Here is a 24993-nt window from a genome sequence, read left to right as displayed (position 1 = left end):
CATATAACCAAATACCATAAAAACATTATAAATTATGTTTTTAAAATCTTTTGTTTAGTATACTACTAATAAAAATAATTGGCAGGTGATAAAAATCATGAGCTTTAAGATGTTTAAGGGTATAAGGTATAAGAAAATATTCAAATATAGTAAATGAAAAAAGTAAGATGATATTTTGGAGTATCTTAAAAAGGATATATTTATTTAAAAAATAGGATGTAAAATAAAATATGCTCACTTTGAGTAGTTAAATTATGGGTTATTTTTCAATTATATACTGTTTAATGTTTTTCACATTTTCTACAATGAGCATGTACTATGTTAAAATCATACAAAAAACTTAATTTTTAAAATTCTGATAAATTGAATGATTGGGAGGATGAGGGAAGAAGGACTTAAGTGATTGTAGTCTTTCTCATCTTAATCATATGCCTCTTCTCCGTTTTTGCAGGTTCTTTAGCTTGACCTTTATCTGTGTAGATTTAGTGAAACAGGCATTTATTCTTATACTGTATACGTAATACATATCCTAAACTTTTTCTAATTTAGGGCAATCTCCCATGTTTCACAGTTTAAAATTTTGGGTGTCTATCAAGCACTGCTTTGTACACTTGAAGAGATGTAATATTGCTTTCTTTCCCTTTTCCATTTTTTTCCAGAGCTGTTTTTTTAAGTTTTTGTCCTGCTTTCTCAGCCAGCGTTACTGCCCACCTCCTTGCAGATGTGGATGCCCTTACATTAAAGAAAGAAGTCGTAGTCTTTAGTTTTCTTAATGAAATATTACATTTGCTGTCTCAGTCCCTAGCATCTTAGGCATACGGAGTTGGTGCTCTTCAGGAACTCACTCTAGTGACTCAGCTTCACATTTTTTGCTATATATTGAACATGTTAGAAATCCAGTGGAGAAAGTTAATATTCTAAAGAAGAGACAAAGGAATGTTGTGGTTAATGAATAAAGAAATAGACGTGTCCTCCAGGGAGGTATCATTTATACCAGACCTCAGAGAATGACCTTAACTTGAATAGCCTAGTATCTCTACCTCAGCAGTTATAGATCCAGAAAACTCATTTTGGTCAGGGGAACTGATTTCATGCTAAGCAAATTTATTGAAGACTCATATGCAAAACAAAGTTAATTTCTTAATTTACATTAAGAAATAATATCAAGCCATAATATTTTGATAGTCTACATCTTCATTGTAGGGCTACATCTACCAAAGGGATGTGAACAGTTGGGGTCCAATAATCAGACTGTGTTTTCCTGAAGGCTCAGGCAGTACATTCTTCTTCAATTACCTTATTTTTAGTCTTTGTGAAGGGCTTATAGCTGTGGGCAAATTTTTTAACCTCCCGAGTCTCAGTCATCTCATCATTAAAATTGTGATAATAACTAGCTACTTCCTAGGCTTGTTGTGAGAACTAAATAAGATAATCTATGAAAAGTGACTAACCTAGTGCCTATCAGACAGTTGCCATTCAGTAATTGTTCAGATGATTTGTTGTCTTCTACTTCTAGATTTGAGGTCTGGGGGTTAAGAAAGGCACTCTTGTTCTTTTCTTTCCCTTTGCAGGCATTTCTGGGAACTCTATGGGGCTAAGTGGTGTTGAGGTACTAACACTACTTGATTTACAAGAATAGTGTTCTGAGTGATAAAGTTTAACTTAATCTAGTGAAGAACTATAATGAATCTTTGCATAGGTTATGTTTCACTGGGAGATCTAGCCATTTTAATATTTTGAGACTAAGGTAACAATCATTCTTTTAAGGAATTCGGTAGTGTTTGCTTTTCCAATTTGACATTTGTAAAACAGCTTGCTATTTCTTGTAAAACAAACAAGTAAATTCCAGATAACAAATTTAATAAGCTGTTTTTACTCGTTGCTGACAACTTAGTAAGGTTCGTGCTCTGTAGTTAATATTTCTAATTTATTATATTCATAGATTGTAATGTTGTAAAGGACCTAATCCGTTTCCCTTTCCTTCAGATGAGCTTACTGAGGCCCAGAGAACCAGCCTGAAACTAAGCCAGACAGCTGATGCATCATAGCGGGTCCCTGGGACTGTGAGGTGCCAGTGCAGCTGGGCCCAGGACAGTGAGGCCCTTGATATAAGAGTTTGTACTCTGGAGGAGGCAAGGAGAGCGGCCAGCTCTTTCTTTTGGATGTCAGCATCCTTTCTTTCACATGGTTGTGAGAAGGCGGTATTGAATTCAAGCAGTGAGCTTGCCATAGTCCTGAGTGGCAGACATCCTAAGTGAGTCCCTTCTAGAAGGAGGCCCTGCTTGCCCCTCCTTCCTTGCTTAGCCAAATCCAAATCAGAGTGAATGAACAAATGTCCTTTTTGTGTCAGGTACCACGTCTACTAATTAGGCACTGTGGAGCAGTTGGGACTTACCTGAGAGGTTTTTTTTTCTTTTAATTTCTTTTATTTATTTTTGGCTGCGTTGGGTCTTCGTGCTGCACGTGGACTTTCTCTAGTTGTGTCGAGCGGAGGCTACTCTTCATTGCGGTGCACAGGCTTCTCATTGTGGTGGCTTCTCTTGTTGCAGAGCGTGGGATCTAGGCGTGCAGGCATCAGTAGTTGTGGCACACGGGCTTAGTTGCTCCATGGCATGTGGGATCTCCCCAGACCAGGGCTCGAACCCATGTCCCCTGCATTGGCAGGCGGATTCTTAACCACTGCGCCACCAGGGAAGTCCCTACCTGGGAGTTTTTAATGGCAGAGCTGAGACAGGTCTCTAGACTCCAGCACACTCTTCTTTTTGCCATATCCCTGTCCTCCTTACATCAGATGATTTTTTTTTTCTCTTCTGAATTACTGTTTGACTTATATGGGAGACTTGTTAAAGAATATTTTGACATCTGATTAGATTTTATTCTCTAATTGTCCTATGTAGTACTTTCTTATTTACAGTTCTGGTTTCTCATTATCTCATGGGTGTGTATTCTGTCCTCAGCTAAATCCTTGTGGACCTATACCGTTTTGATCTCTTTCCTGTGACCCTCAGGGCTTGGAATATTTTAAGCATTCAGTAAATTGTTGATCAATAAGTAAATATTTGTTATCAGTTTTTTAATTGCACCAGACTTTACATTTTAACATACTTTCAACTAGAGAAGGATCTGGATTTGCTACTTAAAGCTTGTAATCTCAAAAGATTTAAGATTGAAAATAGTTATAAAAGTGCTGTTGTCATTTGAAAGAAACTGAGTGCTCTCACAGATAACTAACTTCACATGCTTTAAGATCTAGGAAAAGCTAGGGACGGTGAGGTTGGTCACTTATTTAAATAAATGACTTGTGGTCATCCGGTGTGTTTTTGTTTTTTAAAATCACAATCTAACTTTTTTGGCAGCCATCAAAAAATATATATGGTTATAGAGAATAGCTGTCTTGAATTATAATCCTCTGTGTGTTTTGGTGGACTAATTTGCTATGGGTTTATTTCTTGAGAAGAAAAAAAAAATTTCGTATCTCCTTAGGATAGTTTACAGAGGGATGCAGGTATGACCAGTCTTAGCACGTGGTCCCAGTCAGCAGTCTTTTTTTTCCCCCCAGCTTTACTGAGGTATAATTGGTAAGTAAAAATTATACATATTTAAGGAATACAGTGTGACGATATGATACACATATACATTGTGAAATAATTACTGCAATCAAGCTAATTTATATATCCATCATCTCACATAGTTACCCTCTTTTGCGGGGGCGCTGAAAACATTCAGGATCTACCCTTTTTGCAGATTTCAAGTATACGATACAGTAGTATTAACTGTAGTCACCATGCCATACATTAGATCCCCATAAATTATTCATCTTATAACTGAAAGTTTGTGCCTTTTGACCAACATCTCCCTATTTCCCCCACCCCCAGGCCCCTGGCAATCACCATTCTACCCTGTTTTTATATATCTCACCTTTTCCTTATCCATCCTGTCAACATTCTTAAAAGTGTATGTTTTTTATATCAAGGAGAATCAGATGAGAAAGATCTGGATAAACCGTTGTAAATCTATAATTGCTATTAGAAAAAATAAGGGACATACCGTACTAATAATGGACAATAATGTCATTTTTATTTCAAGGACCAGATGGATATCTAGTATGAATGTGGAATCTTTCTTTTGACTTGATATTATTTGTTGTGTCTCAAATTATCTTTCTTACATGGTGAGGTTAAATATTTATCTTTAGTTGTTACTAGGTATTAACAACCTCTATGGTTGGTTGAGGGATGTAATTGTTTCTGAGTCTAGAATTTATACTTATGCCATATCTTTGTATAATTTTTAAAAATTTAAGTCTCCTGTCTGCTGTCTCTGCATGCTCCCATTTCACTGGCGTTCACGTTTATTTTGAGCCTTAATTTGTAAATAACTAGGAAGTTCTAGGATAATTTATACTGTGTATTTTTTTTAAAACAAGTTTTCATACTCAGAACAATGTTTTTTTTTTTTTTTTGGCTGTGTTGGGTCTTCATTGCTGCGCGCAAGCTTTGTCTAGTTGCGGCGAGCAAGGGCTACTCTTCGTTACAGTGGCTTTTCTTGTTGCGGAGCACGGGCTCCAGGCATGTGGACTTCCGTAGTTGCAGCACATGGGCTCAGTAGTTGTGGCTCGCAGGCTGTAGAGCACAGGCTCAGTAGTTGTGGTGCACAGGCTTAGTAGTTGTGGTGCACGGGCTTAGTTGCTCTGCAGCATGTGGGATCTTCCCGGACCAGGGCTCAAATCCGTGTCCCCTTCATTGGCAGGCGGATTCTTAACCACTGCACCACCAGGGAAGTCTCTACGTATTTTTAAAAGCTTTAAAAACCTTTGATTAACGTACAATAAAATTGACTTTTTTGGTGGGGAGGGCATATGGTTATTTAAATTTTACCTCATATATAGATCCATGTAACCACCACCACAGTCAGGATATAAAACAGTTCCATCATGCCCCAGAACTCCCTCATGCTGTCCCTTTGTATCACACCCCAAACCTCTGGCTATCCCCTCTTAACCCCAATCACTGATGGTCATATAAATGGAATCATACAGTATGTATACTTTTGAGACTGGATTCTTTCATTCGCACTAATACTCTTGAAATTCATCCAAGCTATTGCATATATCAATAATTCTATTTTATTGCTCAGTAGTATTCCATTGATAAACTGTACTACAGTTTGATTATCTGTTCACCTATTGAAAAACATTTGGGTTATTTTCAGTTTGGGGCAATTATGAAAGAACTGTTATAAACACTTATGTACAGGTTTTTGTGTGAGCACAGATTTTCATTTCTGTAAGATAAATACCAAGGAGTGGGATTGCTGGGTCATATGATAAGTGTATATTTAACTTCACAAGGAACTTGCCAAACTTTTACAGAATTTATGTCCCATTTTGCCTTCCTACTTAGAATGTATGCAAGTTGTAGTTGCTCTGCGTCTTCTCCAGCATTTGGCGTTACAATTTTTAAAAACAATTTTAGCTGTTATAATATCGTTATGCCTTTAATTTAGATTTCCCCAATAGCTAAAAATATTGACCACCTTTTAATGTAGTCAGTTGCCCTCCATCTAGCTCTTTGGTGCACTTTTTGTTCAAGTCTTTTACCCAGTTTTTAATCGGGGTCTATGTTTTCTTACTTTCTTACTTTCTTACTTCTTCTTTCTTTACATACTCAGAATTCAAATCCTCTGTCACATATGCCATTTGTAAATATTTTCTCCCAGTCTTGTAGCTTGGTATTCATTTTCTTGACAGTGTCTTTCACAAAGCAAAAGTTTTTAATTTTGAAGTCCAATTTATAACTTTTTTTCTTTTCTGGATCATGCTTTTGGTGTCGTGTGTAAAACTTTGCCTAACCCATGTCACTACAGTTTTATCCTGTAGATTCTAAAAGTTTTATAGCTTTGTATTTTACATTAAGATCTGTGATCCATTTTTAGTTAATTTCTGTATAAGGTGTGAGGTTTAGGTTATATTCTTGCCTATGGATGTCCAGTTGTTAAACACTATTTTTGGAAAAGACTATCCTTCTTCCGTTAAATTGCCTTTGCAGACATCTTTGTCCAAAATCAGTTGCCATATTTGTGTGGATCTGTTTCTCAACTATAGTCCATTGATTTATGTGTCTGTTCTTTAACCCAATACTGTACCCTCTTAATTACTGTAGCTTTAGAGTAAGTTTTAACATCAATCAGTATGATTCTTTCATTTTTATTCTTTTCAAGAATTATTTGGCTTTTTTAGTTCCTTTGCTGTTGTTTTTAGAACAAGTTTGTCTATATATACAAAAAATATCCTGGGGGGTGGTAGTTTGATCAGAACTGTGTTTTAATCTACAGATTAAATGGGAAGACTTGACACCTTTACCATGCTGAGCTTCCAATTCATGAATGTGATACGACTTTCCATTTATTTAGATCTTCTTTGATTTCTTTAATAGTGGTGTAGCTTTGGCATACAGCTCTTATACCTGTTCTATTAGAGTTATACCTCTGTATTTCAAATTTTGGGGAGCTATTATAATGATATTTAAAAATTTTGGTTTCCACTTTTTCATTGCTAGTATTATATACGTGATTGATTTTTGTGTATTGACCTTATACTTTATGACTTTGTAATTTTACTTATTAGTTCTGGGAGATTTTGTGTAGATTCTTTGAGATTTTTATGTAGACAATCATGTTGTCTGCAAATAGGACTTATTTTTTTCTTTGTAATCTGTATGCTTTTTCTTCCCCCTTGCCTTCTCATACTTGCTAGGACTTTGAATACAGTGTTGAATAGAAATGGTGAGAGTAGGTATCACTGACTTGTTCCCAATCATAGGGGGAATATATTCAGTCTTTCACCATTAAGTATGATGTTAGCTGTAAGCATGTCCTTCCTTCTACTTGATTTGGGTTTACTTTGCTCTTCTTTTTTTCTAATTTAAGGTGGACACTTAAGATTATTGATTTGAGAATTTTCTTCTTTGATAATGTAAGCATTTAATGCTATAAATTGTCCCCTGAGCATTGTTTAACTGCATTGTACAAATTCTGATGTGTTTTAATTTTCTTTCAATTAAAAATATTTTCTAATTTTCCTTGAGATTTTCTCTCTGACCTGTCGATTATGTGTAAGGGCATCATTTAATTTCCCAATTTTTAGAGGTTTTTCTGTTATCTGTTATTGATTTCTAGCTTAAATTCATTGTGGTCAGAGAACATATTTTGTGTTACTTAAGTTCTTTTAAATTTGCTAAGATTGTTTTATGACCCAGGATAAGGTCTGCCTTGATGAACATTCTCTGTGGACTTGAAGAGAAAGTTGTTGGGTGGAGTGTTCTACAAATGTCAGTTAGATCCAGTTGGTTGACAGTTTTGTTCAGTTCTCTATCCTTGTTGAGTTTTTGTTTACTAATTAGATAGATTACTGAGATAAGCATGTTGAAGTCTCCAGCTATAGTTAGAGATTTCTGTATTTTTCCTTCCAGTTCTGTCAGATTTCACTTCATGTATTTTGAAGCGCTGTTAGGTGCACACACATTTAGGATTATTATAATCTTCTTGGTGAACTGACCCTTTTATCATCATATAATGTCATTTTTTATGCCTGGTAATTTTCTTTGCTTTGAAGTTTACTTTATTTGGTATTAATATAGCTACTCCACCTTTCTCTTTTTTTTTTTTTTTTTTGCGGTACGCGGGCCCCTCACTGTCGTGGCCTCTCCCCTTGCGGAGCACAGGCTCCGGACGCACAGGCTCAGCGGCCATGGCTCACGGGCCCGGCCGCTCCGCGGCATGTGGGATCTTCCCAGACCGGAGCACAAACCCACGTCCCCTGCATCGGCAGGCAGACTCTCAACCACTGCGCTACCAGGGAAGCCCCTCCACCTTTCTCTTGATTAGTATTTCTATGATATATCTTTCCCCATCCTTTTACTTCTAACCTACTTATATTATCATAGTTGAAATAAATTTCTTGTAGGTGGCATGTAATTGGATCTTATTTTTTTAATCCATTTGCGTAATCTTTGTCTTTTAATTGGTATGTTTAGGTGCTTTACATTTAATGTAACTGCTTATATATTTGGATTGAGTGCTACCATTTTATTGTTTGCTCTCTGTTTGTTCTTTTTGGTTTTTGTTTCTCTTTTTCCCCTTTCTGCCGTGCCTTCTTTTTGGTTATTTGAACAGCTTTTGGAGTTCCATTTAAATTTATCTTTTTTTTTTTTTTTACTATATCTCAATCTAGTGTTGGTTGTGGGTGTGTGTGGTTGCTCTAGGGATTGTAATATACATATTTAAATTCTTATAGTCTACTTAGGATAAATATTTTCCCACTTAAGTGGGATGTAGAAATCTTAATACTATATATCTCTTTACCCCACTCTTTTTTTGTTGTGTTGTCGTATAATGTCTACATACAGGGAAAACTCCATCAGACAATGTTACAGCTTTTACTTTTAACCACCAAACATTTTCAAGAATTCAAGAAGAGAAAAATAAGTTTATTGTATTTACCCATATGGTTATTAATTCTTATTTTTCATAATTCTTTCTCATTCCATTTTTCCCTTGGCATCATATCCCTTCTGCCGTTTAGTAATTCTGTTAGAGCTGATTTGCTTGTAGTGAATTTTCTTGGTTTTACCTTCACCTGAGAGTGTCTTTATTTTGCCTTCGTTCCTGAAGGATATTTTCACTGGATATAGAAATTCTGTGTTGATGGTCCTTTTCTTTCAGTCTTTTAAAAATATGCCATTTGCTTCTGAACTTAATGGTTCCTGGTGAGAAATGCACATCCATTCAAATTGCTCTTCCCTTATAAACACTGAATCACTTTTCTTTTTCTGTCTACTTTCAATTTTTTTCTTTGTTTTTAGTTTTTATCAGTTTGACTTTTATGTGTCTGGGCATGGATTTCTCTTTTTTTTTTGAATTTTATTTTACTTTTTTTTTTATACAGTAGGTTCTTATTAGTCATCTATTTTATACATATTAGTGTATATATGTCGATCCCAATCTCCCAATTCATCCCACCACCCTCCGCCCCCCCTGCCACTTTCGCCCCTTGGTGTCCATACGTTTGTTCTCTACAGCTGTGTCTCTGTTTCTGCCCTGCAAACTGGTTCATCTGTACCATTTTTCTAGGTTCCACATATATGGGCATGGATTTCTTAGGGATTTATTCTGTTTGGGTTCTCTGAACTTCTCAAATCTATATATACATTGTGTCTTTTACCAAGTTTGGAAAGTTTTCAGGCATTATTTCCTCAAATACTTTTCTGCACTGCACTCTTTCACTTTCCTTTTAGGATGCCAGTGACTCCATTGTTAGACCTTTTGGTATCCCAGAGGTCCTTGAGGCTTTGTTCATTTTTTTTTCTCCTTGTTTTTCAGACTTGATAATTTCTATCCATCTGTCTTCAAGTTCACTGACTTTGTTTTGTCATCTCCATTTTGCTTATTGAGCTCATCCAGTGAATTATTTCAGCTGTATTTTTTATATCTAAAATTTACACTTGGTTCTCTTTCTTTGCTGAGACGTTTTTAAAGTCTTTTAAAGTATTAGGTTAATTATAAAAATTAGTACATGCTTGTTGTAAAATAAAGATATATGTAGAAGTATATGAAGTTTTAAAATCTCATTGTGTGGCTCTTACTATTAATGGCCATATAAATTGTTTTTACTTTTTGTCTATTGCAAACCAACATGCAAGTTTATATGTGTATATTTGTGTGCACACACTCCCACTTGTATGTCTATAGAGTAAATTTTAGAAGTAGAATTCTGGGTAGGCATCATTTTGAATACCCACAAAATAGTCCACATAACCTTTCCCCATTGAGGTGTAGTGTGAAGGTTATTTCTTGTTTTGCACTAGCATAAATTCTTGGGAAAAAAAAATTTTTTTGATCAGAAAAGCTTTTCTTATGTTATAGATTAGTTCAGTAAAATGGCTTCCCAGAACTAGAATTAGTAGATTAAAGGTTATGAACATGCTTAAAAGTTTTTGGTAATTTGTAAATTGATGTTCCAAAGACTTGGCTGATTGACACTTGTAACTATGGAATTTAAGCTCAGGAATAAAGCCTTTGTGTTTCCACTACCAAAGAACAAGAGAGTATTGGCAATATGCAGAGACCTTCTATTCATTTCAAAAGCGTTTGTCCTTCTTGGAGCATTTTTATAATAGCTGCTTTGAAGTCTGTCAGATACTTCCAACAACTGTGTCATCTCAATTGTTGATGTCTCTTTATTGTACCATGCAAGTTGAGATTTTCCTGGTTCTTCATATGCCAAATAATTTTGGATTGCATACTGAAGTATTATGAGACCCTGGGTCTTGCTTAAATTCAGTGGTGAATGTTCATTTTTGCGTTTTAGCAGGCAGTGGACCCTGTTGGTTTAGGCTGCAGGTTGCAGCTAGCTTTCTGTGGGTTGTGATTTCGATATCAATTTGGTTTTCAGAGCCTGTAGTGCTTTGCTGTTTGGATCTGTCCTGTGTGTACACTGCCCATTGGCCAGTTTGAGATAGGTGACTATTTTTTTCTTTGTTCAATTCGCAAAAGTTTTTGGTTTGCTATTTAGTATAAAGTCGATGCCATGTTCAGCTCTGGAGTGAGCCCAGGCGTTCATAAGCAACCTTATGGAGTCGTTTTTCTGAGTTCCTCCCACTCAGCTATTTCCCCTATACTTTCTACTTCCCCGGGAACTCCCCATTTTAGTCCTCCAGCCAGAAAACTTTGTCTACGGTGCTCACTTCCTGTGATTGTGCCCACATGCAGGGACCAGGGGTAGGAGCACAGAGAGGGGGAAAAAAAGGTTAGGAGAGGGTTTTGCCCCACCCTCTTGAAACCACAGCTTCTGGGATTGGAGAGGATTTCCCTCCCTCAGACCTTTAGGTACCTGTGGGCCCCCTGTTGTTACTGCCTCCCTTTTCCTGCCCAAGCCTGAACTAAAGCACTTCACGTGAAACACTGTCTACATTGCTGCCCACTTCCAGGTTTCCCCCAGTCGATGTGGCAGGATACAAGAGGGAAGAAAGTAAACCCACCCTTGGTTCCATGGCCCTTTGAATTTTGGTCTTCTTCCCCAATCTACCTGTCACCATTTACTTTTTCTTTTTTTTTTTTTGCGGTACGCGGGCCTCTCATTGTTGTGGCCTCTCGCGTTGTGGAGCACAGGCTCTGGACGCGCAGGCTCAGCGGCCATGGCTCACGGGCCCAGCCGCTCCGCGGCACGTGGGATCCTCCCGGACCGGGGCATGAACCCGTGTCCCCTGCATCAGCAGGCGGACTCTCAACCACTGTGCCACCAGGGAAGCCCTACCATGTACTTTTTACAGTCTTTAAATAACTGCTCGGTACATTTTGTTTAGATTTGATAGCTGTATTCAGTGGGAGGGACAGGGTGGAGTGTTTTTACTTTATCTTAGCTGGCACTAGAAAGAACCCTGTATTGTGCACTTTTAAGAAGGGCATTATTTATTCAACCAACATATATCCTTATCATATGAGTCCTCACCATGTGCTGGACACTTTAAATATATTATTTGTTTAATTCTCTGACAGCTGTCCCCCTTTTAGACATGAGGAAATTGAGGAGTAAACTCTTAAACTAGGTCCAGAGGCACAGATAGTGACAGGCTGGGATTTGAACACAGGACCCAAGGTGTGTTCCCAGGACCAGCATCATCAGACCCACATGAGAACTTGCTAGAAATGCAAAATCTCTAACCCCGCCTCAGATCTACTAAATCAGAATTCTGGGAATGGGGCCCAGTAATTTGTTTTGATGAGCCTCTGTTAATCTGATATATGCTAAATTTGAGCACCACTTCTGTATGCTGTAGGACTTAACAATACTATGTTTTAGTTTCTTAGCAGAACTTTAATATAAGAAACAGAAGTAGCTTTTCACCTTTGTTTGAGACATATGGTAGTATGTTGAGTGAGAACTAATTTTCTTACTCATGTCACTAACATATAGCTTTAAAATCACACTTTTCTATATTATTCAAGCTTATGGTAGTTAAAATATAAATACTATGAATTTTAAAAATTTAAATATGTGTGTATGCAAAGAAATCAATTTAGATGTGGTTTTTGACCAATAAATCACTTAGCCTCTGGTAATTACTATGTTATATAATGCTCTGTATTTTAAATTTTAGGATATTATTACTGATTTCCCTCAATTTCAGAGTAGCTTTTGATACAGGTTTAGAATAATATTGGGTTGGAAAAAATGGCCCATATTTGCAGGATAGGTCCTATTTTGTGTAATTTCATTTTTTTCACAAAAGATTAAATGTATCATTATAACTAAATTTAATTTGCATATTCTTGTAAGACTTTTTTTTTTTATTGAAGTATAGTTGATTTAAAATGTTGTGTTAGTTTCTGGTATACAGCAAAGTGATTCAGGTATACATAGCTATATATATTCTTTTTCACATTCTTTTCTATTATGGTTTATTACAAGATATTGAATATAGTTTCCTGTGCTCTACAGTGGGACCTTGTTGTTTACCTATTTTATATATAGTAGTTTGTATTTGCTAATCGCAAACTCCTAATTTATCCCTCCCCACCTCCTTTCCCCTTTGGTAACCATAAGTTTGTTTTCTATGTATGTAAGTCTGTTTCTGTTTTATAAATAAGTTCATTTGTATCATATTTTAGATTCCACATGTAAGTGATATCATATGGTATTTGTCTTTGTCTGATTTCACTTAGTATGATAATCTCTAGGTCCATCCATGTTGCTGCAAATGGCATTATTTCATTCTTTTTTATGGCTTATTAGTATTCCATTGTGTGTGTGTGTGTGTGTGTGTGTGTGTGTGTGTGTGTGTGTATGCTACATCTTCTTTATCCATTTATCTGTTGATGGACATTTAGGTGGCTTCCATGTCTTGGCTGTTGTGAATAGTGCTGCTGTGAACATAGGGATGCATATATATTTTTGCATTGTAGTTTTCTCTGGATATATGCCCCAGGAGTGGAATTGCTGGATCATATGGCAACTCTATTTTTATGTTTTTAGGGAACCTCCATACTGTTTTCCATAGTGGCTGCACCAATTTACATTCCCACCAACAGTGTAGGAGGGTTCCTTTTTCTCCACACCCTCTCCAGCATTTATTTGTAGACTTTTTAATCATGGCCATTCTGACCGGTGTGAGGTGATACCTCATTGTAGTTTTGATTTGCATTTCTCTAATAATTAGCAATGTTGAGTGAGCATCTTTTCATGTGCCTTTTGGCTATCTGTATGATAAGACATTTTAAATAAATTTACGAATCAGGAACAAAAGAGCACATCTTCAGAATCTGTTTTTTTTTTTTAATTAGCTTACAATCCACATATACTTTGAGGTATGTAGATTAGTAGATTAGATTAGTAGGTATATGTAGATTAGTTATGGAGCATTTTCTTTTGTGATAATCTCTCCTCTTACTAATGGAGTAGCTGGCGGTTGGGGCAGAGAAGATATTCTCTATTGTAGAAATAGGTTGTTTTTTGATTTGTTTTGTTTTGTTTTTTTTGCAGTACGCGGGCCTCTCCCTGCTGTGGCCTTTCCCGTTGCGGAGCACAGGCTCCGGACGCGCAGGCTCAGTGGCCATGGCTCACAGGCCCAGCTGCTCTGCGGCATGTGGGATCTTCCCGGACCGGGGCACGAACCCGTGTCCCCTGCATCGGCAGGCGGACTCTCAACCACTGCGCCACCAGGGAAGCCCCATTGTAACCATTTTTAAGTGTACTGTTCTGTGGCATTAAGTTCACTCACACTGTTGTGCAACCATCACCACCATCCATCACCAGAACTTTTCTATCTTCCCTAACTGAGATTCAGAACCCATTAAACACTAACTCCCTGTTACCCCCTTCCCCAAGCCCCTGGCAACCACCATTCTACTTTGTCTGTGAATTTGACGACTCTAGGAATTTTATATAAGAGGAATCTGTATTTGTTCTTTTGTGACTGGCTTATTTCACTTAGAAGGTCTTCAAGGTTCATCGTGTTGTAGCATGTGCCAGAATTTCTTTCCTTTTTAAGGCTAAATATATTGTTATATATATGTACCACATTTTATTTGTCCTTTCATCTATCAGTGGACAATTGGATTGCTGTGTTACACTGTTGTTTTTGGTAAAATTTTTGTTTTCTAAAGATATTCTCCACACAAATAATGTCTTATTATAAGTTCACCACAACTACCCCCAGACACAAACCACATAATAACATATCTTTTTAAAAGGAAATTTAACAAAAATGCAAAGAAGATAAAAACAATCATCTATATTAGAAATTTATTTTTATAGGAAGTAATGCCCCCTCCCAATCACAGTTTCTGAAGTATAAACTAAAAAATAAAATTAAGTTATGAAAAACATTATCCTGGTGTCAAATCTGGAAAAAGGTACAAGAGTGGAATTAGAAGAAATATAGTAGTTTTTCACAAGAAAATATTAAATTTTGTTATATTTAAGAGTCTCTTGATGATATGATAGAGACACAAAGGAGAGTGCAACCTATGAATCCCTATTCTTTTGAAATATGGAAATTTTACCAGTGGACAGTGAGAAAGAAATGGCTATAGCTGTAGCCTGCTGGATTTGCTTTTATGATATTTCTCCAGCATTGAAGAGAAAAGGGTTATAAATGGGTGGAGAGTAAGGAAAAGTAGCTCCATTTCTCTCACCTCACCTCCTTTGTTATCAGATGGGAGTTAGTTTAGTGACAATAATTATTGGATGTTTGATTGCCAGTAATGTGACTGATGCCTAGAAAATTCTGGGGTTTGGCCTCTATTCCACTGTATACATAGTCCAAATTGGTAGTTAAATTCTTACTAAAATTCTGAGTAAGCTTTCAAATAGTTACGTAAATAAAATGCATGTCCAGTGGTTTAAACTGGATCTCACAGATACTTTCCCATTGCAGCTGATTGTTTGGTCAGCTTGGCAGAATGGTGAGTCATACTTCTCTAGCCAGCCACAGACCAGCTGTTGATGTACTCAGTTACTCGAGCCAAGACCGAAGCACCAGAATAGAATAGAGCACCTTGGCTCTGATACCGTTTTATCTTTTTCCTAAAAGTCTGGATGTAAATTTCCATCCTTCCCCTAGGTGTTTTGAGTTACAAGAAGCAGTCTAAGAGTTCTTTGTCTTTTAAATCTTTTAGTACTGTTGTAGAAATAAAATTGACATGCCTGAAAGGATCTGAGAAGAACAGAACACATTGTGGTGTTAGCTGTAAACTCTTTTAGGGAAATTAGAACTTGATGTAGACATTAAAAATAGAATTGAATGGTGGAGGACAAAGTAGTGGAGGTGTTTTAGAGCAAGAATTAAGTTTGGATATAAAATGAGGCCTAATTATGGATGGCAGTGAGTGAAGGTCAGGCACGAGAAGCTGTGTGTGACTGTTGAATGTTCCTGAAAGGAAATGAGTCTGGCGGTGTTAGGAGTTAGGAAGAGTGGAGAGACTAAGGTGTTGCAGAAATCCAGGAAGGTGGCAATAGAAATCTGGACAAGGTTATTGGCAGTGAAAGTGCAGGAAAAAAGGTAAATTTGAGAGCCATTCTGGGAAAAGAAACTATAATTGTGTCACATGGAAGAAGAGTAAAATTTAAAAATTTCTAAGAAATTCCGTGGTGTACTGATATCCCGTTTTGGGGAGAACTCTTGAATTAACTTTAGATATGGTGAATTTGAGGTGCGATGGGGAATAGCCAAAATAAGACAGATTTTTTTAGGCTATTAGTGGACTGAAAAGCGGGTGGAATGTGTGGACTAGACTTGTGCTTCTGGTACAAATCTAGCTGTACTCAAGGAGGTAAGAATTGGTCCTAGAAAATACCTGATTATAACAGTAAAGGCAAGAACGTATGTTCTCATAGCTTCTGCATACCTGAAAAACTCTTAAATAAGTTTTTTTCGTGCCCCCCCCCATTAGCTTTATTTCAACTGAAGGGATTAGGTTAGTTAAATAGGTGTAATTCATAAATTACATCCAGGACACTGAAGTTCTTCTCCCATACTATTAAATAAGAAAGTAGAATCTAGATTGCCTTACATAGAAAGATGCAGAACAGGGGCAAAAGAACTTAGATTCTTTCATAAAGAACAACATCTTAGAATAAATAGATATTGTGGCAGAATAATGGCATACCAAGGAGCATTATGTTCTTAAATATTATAAGCTATTGAGTTAACTGTATTTAACTTGTAGTGTAATTTGTAACATTTGAGTAATCTAGTGTGCAATTGAACGTTTTGTGTTTTTCTTTAGTGGAGCCTTTAGTTGGAGCTGCTGTGCCAAGTGTTTCTTTATGGCTTTCTCTCTCAGAGCGACTCTTCGTATATGTAGCAAAATATTTAGAACCCTGTGGAGTAAAGTAGAAAAGAAACTTGGCAAAAGAGTATTTCTCTTATAATTAGAAATTGTCTTAAAATACAATATGTTACAGCAATGATAAAGCTAATATATTAGAGAAATAATAGCTTAGTGTAGAGATGACTGGCATTTCGCTGAAGATACCTAAGGGGGTAAGGGGCGTTTCCCTAGTGCCCTAGTGCCTGCAACAAATACTGCTTACTGCTTTCTTCTCACTCGAACCCGTGCCCCCTGCAGTGGAATCACGGAGTCTTAACCACTGGACCGCCAGGGAAGTCCCTCTTCTCTCTCGTGTACACTTGGCTTTTTTTGCTCTTTATTCCTTCTTTTTATGGTGAAATATATATATAGCACAGTGAATAAAATAGAAAGGTACAGTTTAATGAGTAACTATAAAGCGTATTCACCACCAAGATCAAGAAACAGAACATTGCAAGTATACCAGAAGCCTGCTACGTGCCCCTTGCCAGTCAGACCCCACTTGTATGCAATCCCGTCCTATCCTCCAGAAGTAACCATATTCTCACTTTGGTGATAATCATTTCTTCCTTCTCTTTGAAGTTTATCACCAAGTATGTGTCCCTAAATGATGTAGTTTACTTTCGCCTCTTTTGTATACATATATACAGACGTATGTATATATGTCAATACATAATCTTTTGTATCTGACTTATTTTTGTGCCATTTATCCATGTGGTATGTGTGTATAACATTTTCATTTCTCTGATCTATTATTTGCATACTGTTCCACTGTATGAATATGCCATAATATGTGTATTCTGTTCCGTTTCCTAATATTGAAAAACTCAGCCTGTGACCATTCTTATATATTTTTCTTGGGGCACATGGGCACCAGTATTTCAGGAGTTTATACTTAGGAGTGGAATTGCTGGATCATAGGGAATTCACATCTTCCAATTCACTGGATAGTACCAAAGTGTTTTCTAAAGTGGTTATTTATACTCACCCAAGCAGGATATGAGCATTCCTGTTGTTCTCCATTCTCGCCATCAGTTGGTATTGACACACTCAAGTGTTTTGGGCAGGAAAACTGTGTCTCTTATGATTTTATTAAGGAGGATGAGCCCCTTTTCATATTTTGTGAAGTGCCTGTTAAAAAGGTCTTTTATCCCCTTTTCTCTTTGGTTATCAGTTTTTTCCTACTGATTTTTAGAAGTTCTTTATATTTTCTGGATATTAGTATTTTAGTCTCTAAACAATTTTGTGTATTGAGAATTTTGTTTCCTTCCCTGTGTTTTTGATGATTAGAGAAGCCTTTAATTTTAATGTCATATGACTTACTCTTTTCCTTACAGATTATACTTTTTTTTTCCTGTGAAAATTTGCAGATATTTTCTTAGATTTGTCCTAAGTACTTCATATCATTGATGCTATTGCAAATGGTATGTAATTTTACATTTTGTTTTGTTTGTTGCTGACAGGTAGGACCGCAATAGATATTTTATATACTGATTTGTATCTACCAACGCTTCCACATTCTTGTTAATTCTAACAATTTTTTAGATAATTTTGAATCTTTTAAAATACAGTTATTTCATCTGAGAATAATGATAACTGTTTTTTTCATATCTGTAGAGATGAATTTAAACAATGCCTTTTATTCCTTAACTTGCCTTATTCTGCTGATTACGACCTCTATCACAATGTAGAATAGGAAGGATGATAATAGGTATCCTTTTCTTCTTCCAGTCTCAGCATTTCTTCAAGGATAAGGTTAGCTGTTGTTTTTTGGAAATGCTCTTTATTTAAGTTAGGTAGGGTTACTTTTCAGTCTTAGTTTACTAAAAATTTTCATCAGAAATGTATGTTGAATTTTATGAAATACTTTTTCTTTTCATTTTATTTTTTATTTCTTTTTTTTATGAAATACTTTTTCTACATCTAATGAGATTATCATGTATTTGTTGTTCTCAAACTATCAGTGTGATAAATTAATTTTCTAATGTTAATTCAACCTTTCATTCCTAGGCTGTATCTAACTTGATCATTTTTATATACTACTGGATTCAGCTCGCTAATATTTTGTTTTAAAAAACTTGTATTTATATTCATGACTGAGATTAGCCTGTATTCTTTCTTCTCATAGTGTCCTTGTTAGGCTTTGGTATCAGGTATATTAGCCTAATAAAATAAGTTGGGGAATGTTTCCCTGTTCTGATCTCTGAAAGAGCTTGTGTAAGATTGGAATTTTTTTTTTTCCCTTAAATAATGATAGAATTCACCAATGAAGTTATCTAGGCCTTGGGATTTTCTTTTTGGAAAGAATTTGACTACAGATACTTTAATGTTATTATATTTTATTTCCTATGGACTCTTGTTCTCACTTATGATGTCTTCTGTATGCTTATATTTGACTGTGTCTAATGCTTTTTGTTTTTAAAATTACTTGTGGGTATTCTTTGAGGCCTAGAATGAAGTTGTCTTCCTTCAGAGAGGGTTTATGTTTCCTTCTGCTAAGATGTGTGTAGGTATCATTAGCCCAGAAACATTTTAAAAGAATTTCACAGTTTGAAGTTCCCTGGATTAGGAGTCCATGCAGACACAGACTGCAAACCCCTGCCCAGGCTGCTCAAACTTCTTAGGGACCTACATCCTGGATGTTCTATCCACCATTCTCTTTTTCTCCTGCTTCTCTCTGAGCTAAAGCAATCTTCCCTGCAATCTCCTGAGGGTGGGATTAGGCTTTAGATTCAGTTGTAGTTTACCTTTACCTGTGGTTATACCCTTTTAGGATCCCATTTTAATGTGGGGAAGAGTTCCCTTGCACTCTCTACCTTTTGAAGAATCTGTCTGAGAAATTTGTTGCCCTCATCCTATGAGGCCAGTGAAACCAAAGACCTAATTTACTGAGCTCTATCTACAATTGCCCTCAGGACCAGAGTATCTTCAGGGAGTCCTATTACCTCTCTAGGTTCTAGTTGCTCCTGGTTTGTCTGGCAGTTTCCCACCATCTTGTCAGCTTTTTATTTTAAGGTGTTTTTGGGTTTTTTGTATCTAAGGATTTTTAATTGTTTTCAGTAGGAGGGTTGATCTAAAAAATCCTAGTCTGTCATTACTAGAAATTGTAGTTCCTCTTAATTTTTTTCCCCCACTTAGTCTTCTATTTCTTTTGTTGACTTCAGCCTCCATGTTAATGACTTAGTTTCACAAACATTCATATATTGAGCATCTAATATGTATCAAGCATGGCACAAAACAAAGTCCTTGCTTTCTTGAAGCTAACACTGTAGTGGATTGTGGGGAAAGTTGCAGCACCATTGGACAGCATTTTCCACACTGATTCACAGAGCATTGGTGACCTGTGAAATCCTAGTAAGGTTGCCATTGTCAAGTAAATTTGAGAAATAATGCCCAGGAGGATATCCTCTCTTAGAGAGCTAAGGCACTAACGTATTTGAACTGAAACCGTTATTTGTAGAATACCTCTTAATATCTCATTAGCATACTAGAATTCCAGGGAACATGATTTATGAAATGTTGGAGTAGGACTAATGTATTAAACATCTCTATATTATTTACATGTTGTCACAGAGCAATTTCAACTTCTGCTTTCCCATAGTCATGTCTAAGGGGAACATCTGCTGAGGGAGTAAACCAAGGCAGCTGTGCTCTGCATTCTGAACGACTTTCCTTACTTGGCCGTGGGTAGTTAGACTAGCATGGGTACCCAAATCAAAGATGCCAGACATAGGTCAGTCACTGGCCAACCAGAGAAAGTGCAGAAAGTGCTGAATTAAGTTCTCACAGATCTCATTGGTTGGTTAAAGAAATAGAGCTCCTGCTTTCAACTTTATGTCTAGATGTACTCCGGATTGACAAGTAAGGGAGAGTGGTGGTTTCTGTAAGGATACATATGATGATGCGGGTCACAAAACTCACAAAAAGAAACATATTTGGCAGTTAAGCAGTGGAAGAAGCAGAATTTGAAAAGTCAAGAGAAAGAGATAGAAGGGACCTATGATGGACCAAGAATTAGCCAAAGGTATGGCAGGGTGGCAACTATGAGATAGAAAAAGAATCAAGCGGAGAAGCAGAGACCAGCTTGTGTATGAATTCTTGTTTCCCTTATCATCAAATTCATACTTATAATCAGTTCTCCTCCCCCACCACACACACCTACATCTGCCAACCTGAGTGTCAGTGCCCTGCCACCAGAAGAGACTGATACATAAGGAAAGAGTTGGATTCATAAGACTGATGTATGAGTTGAATTCATATCAGTGTTGCTTTTTTGATTAACATTTTTATAACAATGGAATACCCACCATTCCTACCCCTGCTTTTTTCTTCTCTTTTTATTGCATTTTGGAAACTCATCTTCTAAGCTCAGCTGTGCTAGCAGTGTTAATGTTGTATTGCGTCACATAATCTATTTCTGTTGGTTATCCTATAAGTCAGGGGTCCCCAACCCCCGGTCCACGGACCAACTCCGGTCCACGGCCCAATACCGGTGCGCAGCTTGTTAGGAACCAGGCCGCACAGCGGGAGGTGAGCGGCGGGGGGGGGGGGGAGCGAGCCAAGCTTCATCTGCCGCTCCCCATCTCTCGCATTACCGCCTGAACCACCCCCCCCAACCCCCTCCGTGGAAAAATTGTCTTCCACGAAACCAGTCCCTGGTGCCAGAAAGGTTGGGGACCGCTGCTATAAATAGTATCTCCATATACAAAAGAATGCACATTACTTACTCTTGGTACTCTTTGGCAAAGAATATTTCCTACTTCCCAATCCAATGTTATTTGCTACTGATCCCCAGTACTGTTTGAGAATCACGTTGGCTTTAGTGGAGATCTCCATATTTGTTATTCCTTTCTCCACTGATTGTGTTCATCTGCCCCTCTAACCCCCATTTCTTTGTGTCTTTTTCCTCCACACTCTTCCCCCACCTTTTCTTTAAAAAGTTTTCTTAATACTTCATTATTTATTTCTTCTGCACTTTACACATAATTTGGGGTTTATAATATGAAATTAGATTGGTCTTTTTGAAGATCTACTTCCTTTTTATTTATTATTATTATTTTTTTTTTTTTTTGCAGTACGCGGGCCTCTCACTGTTGTGGCCTCTCCCATTGCGGAGCACAGGCTCCAGATGAGCAGGCTTAGCGGCCATGGCTCACGGGCCCAGCCGCTCCGCGGCATGTGGGATCTTCCCGGACCGGGGCACGAACCCGTGTCCCCTGCATCGGCAGGCGGACTCTCAACCACTGCGCCACCAGGGAAGACCCTACTTCCTTTTTAAGTAACATTTTTCCAGCCAGGAAATTCGTACATTTGAATGTAATGTCTTGGAAAGTACAGAAAAGAAAAAAGAAAAAATGAAATTACAATAATCAAAAACCACCCAAAATAACCACAGTAGTATTTCCTATCCATAATCTTTTTATTAAAATATGTTTATATGTATATGTTGAGGTCAATTTATATACTGTTTTATAACCATATTTATTTTATATCATATTTCCAGAACATTAAATGCTCTAGAAACATGGTTTTAATGTCTATTATTCCAGTAAATGAAAGAACTACAATTTATTTAACCAATCCTCTATTAACTCAACAATACAGTTATTGCCAATTTTTTTGCTAATATTATGCCATGGTGAATATCTCTTGTATATAAACCTTTGTGTCTTTATCTGATTATTTTCTTGGAGTACACTTCTATTGTGAAACCTTGAGTCAAAAGGTATATACATCTTTTCAAAGTTTTGATACATAATACTATATAAAATTTCCTTCTTGAAATGCCATGTGGATTTATATCCTCACATCAATGTGTAAAAATACTAGCTTCACAATACCATGCTTAGATACTACCATTAAAATGTAAAAGAGGGCTTCCCTGGTGGCGCAGTGGTTGAGAGTCCGCCTGCCGATGCAGGGGACACGGGTTCGTGCCCCGGTCCGGGAAGATCCCACATGCCGCGGAGCGGCTGGGCCCATGCGCCATGGCCGCTGAGCCTGCGCGTCCGGAGCCTGTGCTCCGCAATGGGAGAGGCCACAACAGTGAGAGGCCCAGGTACCGCAGGAAAAAAAAAAAAAGAACAAGTAAAAGAAATAAAAACAAACTTTGCCAAGTTGATAAGGGAAAAATCTTATATCACACTTTAAGCTAGATGTCTGATCAATTCTAAGAATGACCTTTTTCATATATTTATTGGCCAAGTGTTGTGATTTTTCTGTACATGTCCTTTGCTATTTTCTATTTGAGGTGGTGTGTTTTATCTTCTTATAAATGTATTAACACTTGGTCATATGTTGAAAATTTTTTCCAACTTATCACTTGTCCTTTAATTTTGTTTATGGCATTTTTTGACATGTAAAAGTTTTAAATGTTCAGTCATTAAGTATTTTGATAATTTCGTTTTGGTCTCTTTCTTCAGCATTTTGTTTAAATAGACTTTCCCATCTCTTCTTTGAGAGGTTAAATGGTTTCTTATATTTACTTATTTGAGTCTGTTTTTACAATTCATTGAAATGCTCACCCATTCTTCTAATATTGGAACATTTGAGATTACAAACTCTTAGATCCAGATGTATAGAGTTTTCTAGTTTCAGAAAATCTGTTAACTTTATTTTTACTCCCATCTACTTCCAAAAAGAAGGAAAAAAATTAATTAACAATAAACCTACACTTGGACATTTAGTATGATGATAATTGATTTAGACTTATGCAGGGGCATGTGAGGGATATCTCAAAGTCTGTCAGAAATTTATAAACTAAGGCCTTCCATTTGGGTTTCCTGTTAGTAATAGCAGAAAGGAGGAGGAACAATGAGTTACATGTTTCGCATTGTCTGCTTAAAGGAAACATATCAGTTTTCTTAAAAGAGAAATCTTGGCAGTGAAGTCAAAGACGGATTTTTTGTGTGGGTATTTATGTGAAGAATGATGTCTTGATACCACTTTTATAGAACATAGAATAATACAAGGCAGTTTATTTTATAAACTCTTAATAAAAGTTAAGGGCATAATATTAAGTTCTAATTATGGTAGAGTACTATGTCTGCAGGCAGTCAAAATAATACAAACCACACATGTGTCTTTCTGGTGAAGTAGTTTGATAAGGGGTAGAGCTTAGACAATCTCTGGTTAGATATTTCTTAAACTAGCTCTTTCAGCATAATAGTTGAGATTTTTAAAAATCAGATTTTGATTCATGTATATTTGTGATTTCTATTTAGAAATAGCAATTGTGGAATGATTCATACACATTAGGTCCACATGTTTAACTGGAAAGTTTGACATTTTATTGTGAGAATTAGCCTACTATTTGAGAAGGTGGAGAATTATCTCATATAAGTGGGTTTCCAGAATTACCTGCAATCAGTTATACAATTTTTGCTTGCTACACTTCAAACAGTTATAATGTGAACAGTTTAATAGTAAATCTTACTTCATTTCAGATCTGACAGAATGTCTAAGAATTTTTTGTTTTTCATGAGGTACTGCTTCCTTCATTATCAAAGAATATTGAGAATTAAGTGTACTTTAAGCTGCTCAATTCATCTTTGAAACTATTTAAACTTACTTTATCTGTGGAATAACCCTCATTTTTAAGCTGTGTGTAAGGGAAGTAAATATATCTTAAACTGTGTAGGAAGGTTTTTTTTAAGGGAAAACAGGAAGGGGAAAGTTTGTGTTGACAGAACAGTATTGCTTTTATTAGTTTTCTTTTTTTTTGCAGCTGACACTAAACTTGCAGTGTTTATATTGAACATTAAATCAGCACCTGACTGAAACATGACTAGCTAGAGAGTTCAAGACTATTTAGATAACTCAGTATGTTGGACGTTAGGGGATTATACTTTAATCAGACAGTAGTGTGATTAGGAACCAGAGTTGTATCTGATGTGCTACCGCTAGACCTGAAATAACTTGAGTCTATTTGTGGAATGCTATGCTTATATTTTAAATTCTAATATTTAAAAAAGTCACAGATCGTTGAGGTTAGTTAATTCAGTTGCTTGTAGAGGAAGGACTACCTGGGCTTGCTAGAGACAGAGGGTTGCTTATCCTCTTTAACATCTCCCATGAAAGACTCCTCACAACTCTCTTTTGGTTGTTTATTTACATTTTTAACTATTTGAAATATTAATTTTTTTTCTAAGAGTTTCTTTGTTTTTATCTTCAGAAGGATTGAAGAGTGACCACTCAGAATTCTCCTTTTTAGAGAAAGACTCTTTATATACATAAAAACAACCCATTGGTTATGTTATTTTTCCAGGTGAGATGATTTCAGCTATATCTTTACATTCCTAAATTATAGTACTGATAACTGTTGTTTTGTTGCTCCTTTTGTGCTGAGTTCTTAAGATGTAGAGGAAGCAGCCAGACATCGAGTCCCTTGACTTTTCTTAGCTGCTTGAAATTCTGGGATCAATTTTATGGCAGATGTTCTAGAGGGGAGTGAGAGTGGAGGAAGGTGCACTATTTAAGCAGCTGTTTCAAGTAATACATGCAAATGACGATGAAGACTGAACCTGGGAGAAGGGCAGTGGAGATAGAGAGGATGGGAGGACCTGATAGGGCTCTGGAGTGGACTGTAAACCCCATTTTTCCAGTTCACCACTGCCTAGGGGAAGT

At 36.7% G+C, this 24993-nt stretch overlaps 2 protein-coding genes across 5 annotated transcripts in view; both read left to right on the top strand.

The window, feature by feature from the left end:
* The window catches only part of CRIPT (CXXC repeat containing interactor of PDZ3 domain), a 91857-nt gene extending 90047 nt beyond the window's left edge, over positions 1–1810 (top strand). Inside the window, exon 7 of the transcript XR_003794846.1 lies at positions 660–1810. The gene's annotated coding sequence lies outside the window, so the exon portion shown is untranslated. The remainder of the gene's footprint in view (positions 1–659) is intronic.
* SOCS5 (suppressor of cytokine signaling 5) overlaps positions 1–24993 on the top strand; it is a 58217-nt gene that overhangs the window by 16056 nt on the left and 17168 nt on the right. Inside the window, exon 1 of one of the 4 annotated variants that reach the window (XM_029231582.1) lies at positions 24513–24634. The exons of the other annotated variants lie outside the window; for them this stretch is intronic. The gene's annotated coding sequence lies outside the window, so the exon portion shown is untranslated. Of the gene's footprint in view, positions 1–24512; positions 24635–24993 lie in introns of those variants that run through there. 4 annotated transcript variants of the gene reach the window in all.

This window comes from Monodon monoceros, unplaced genomic scaffold, assembly GCF_005190385.1.
Source record: "Monodon monoceros isolate NGI ecotype Baffin Bay Population unplaced genomic scaffold, NGI_Narwhal_1 Super_Scaffold_19, whole genome shotgun sequence".
NCBI lineage: Eukaryota > Metazoa > Chordata > Mammalia > Artiodactyla > Monodontidae > Monodon > Monodon monoceros.
This window is presented reverse-complemented; position numbering and strand designations above follow the sequence as displayed.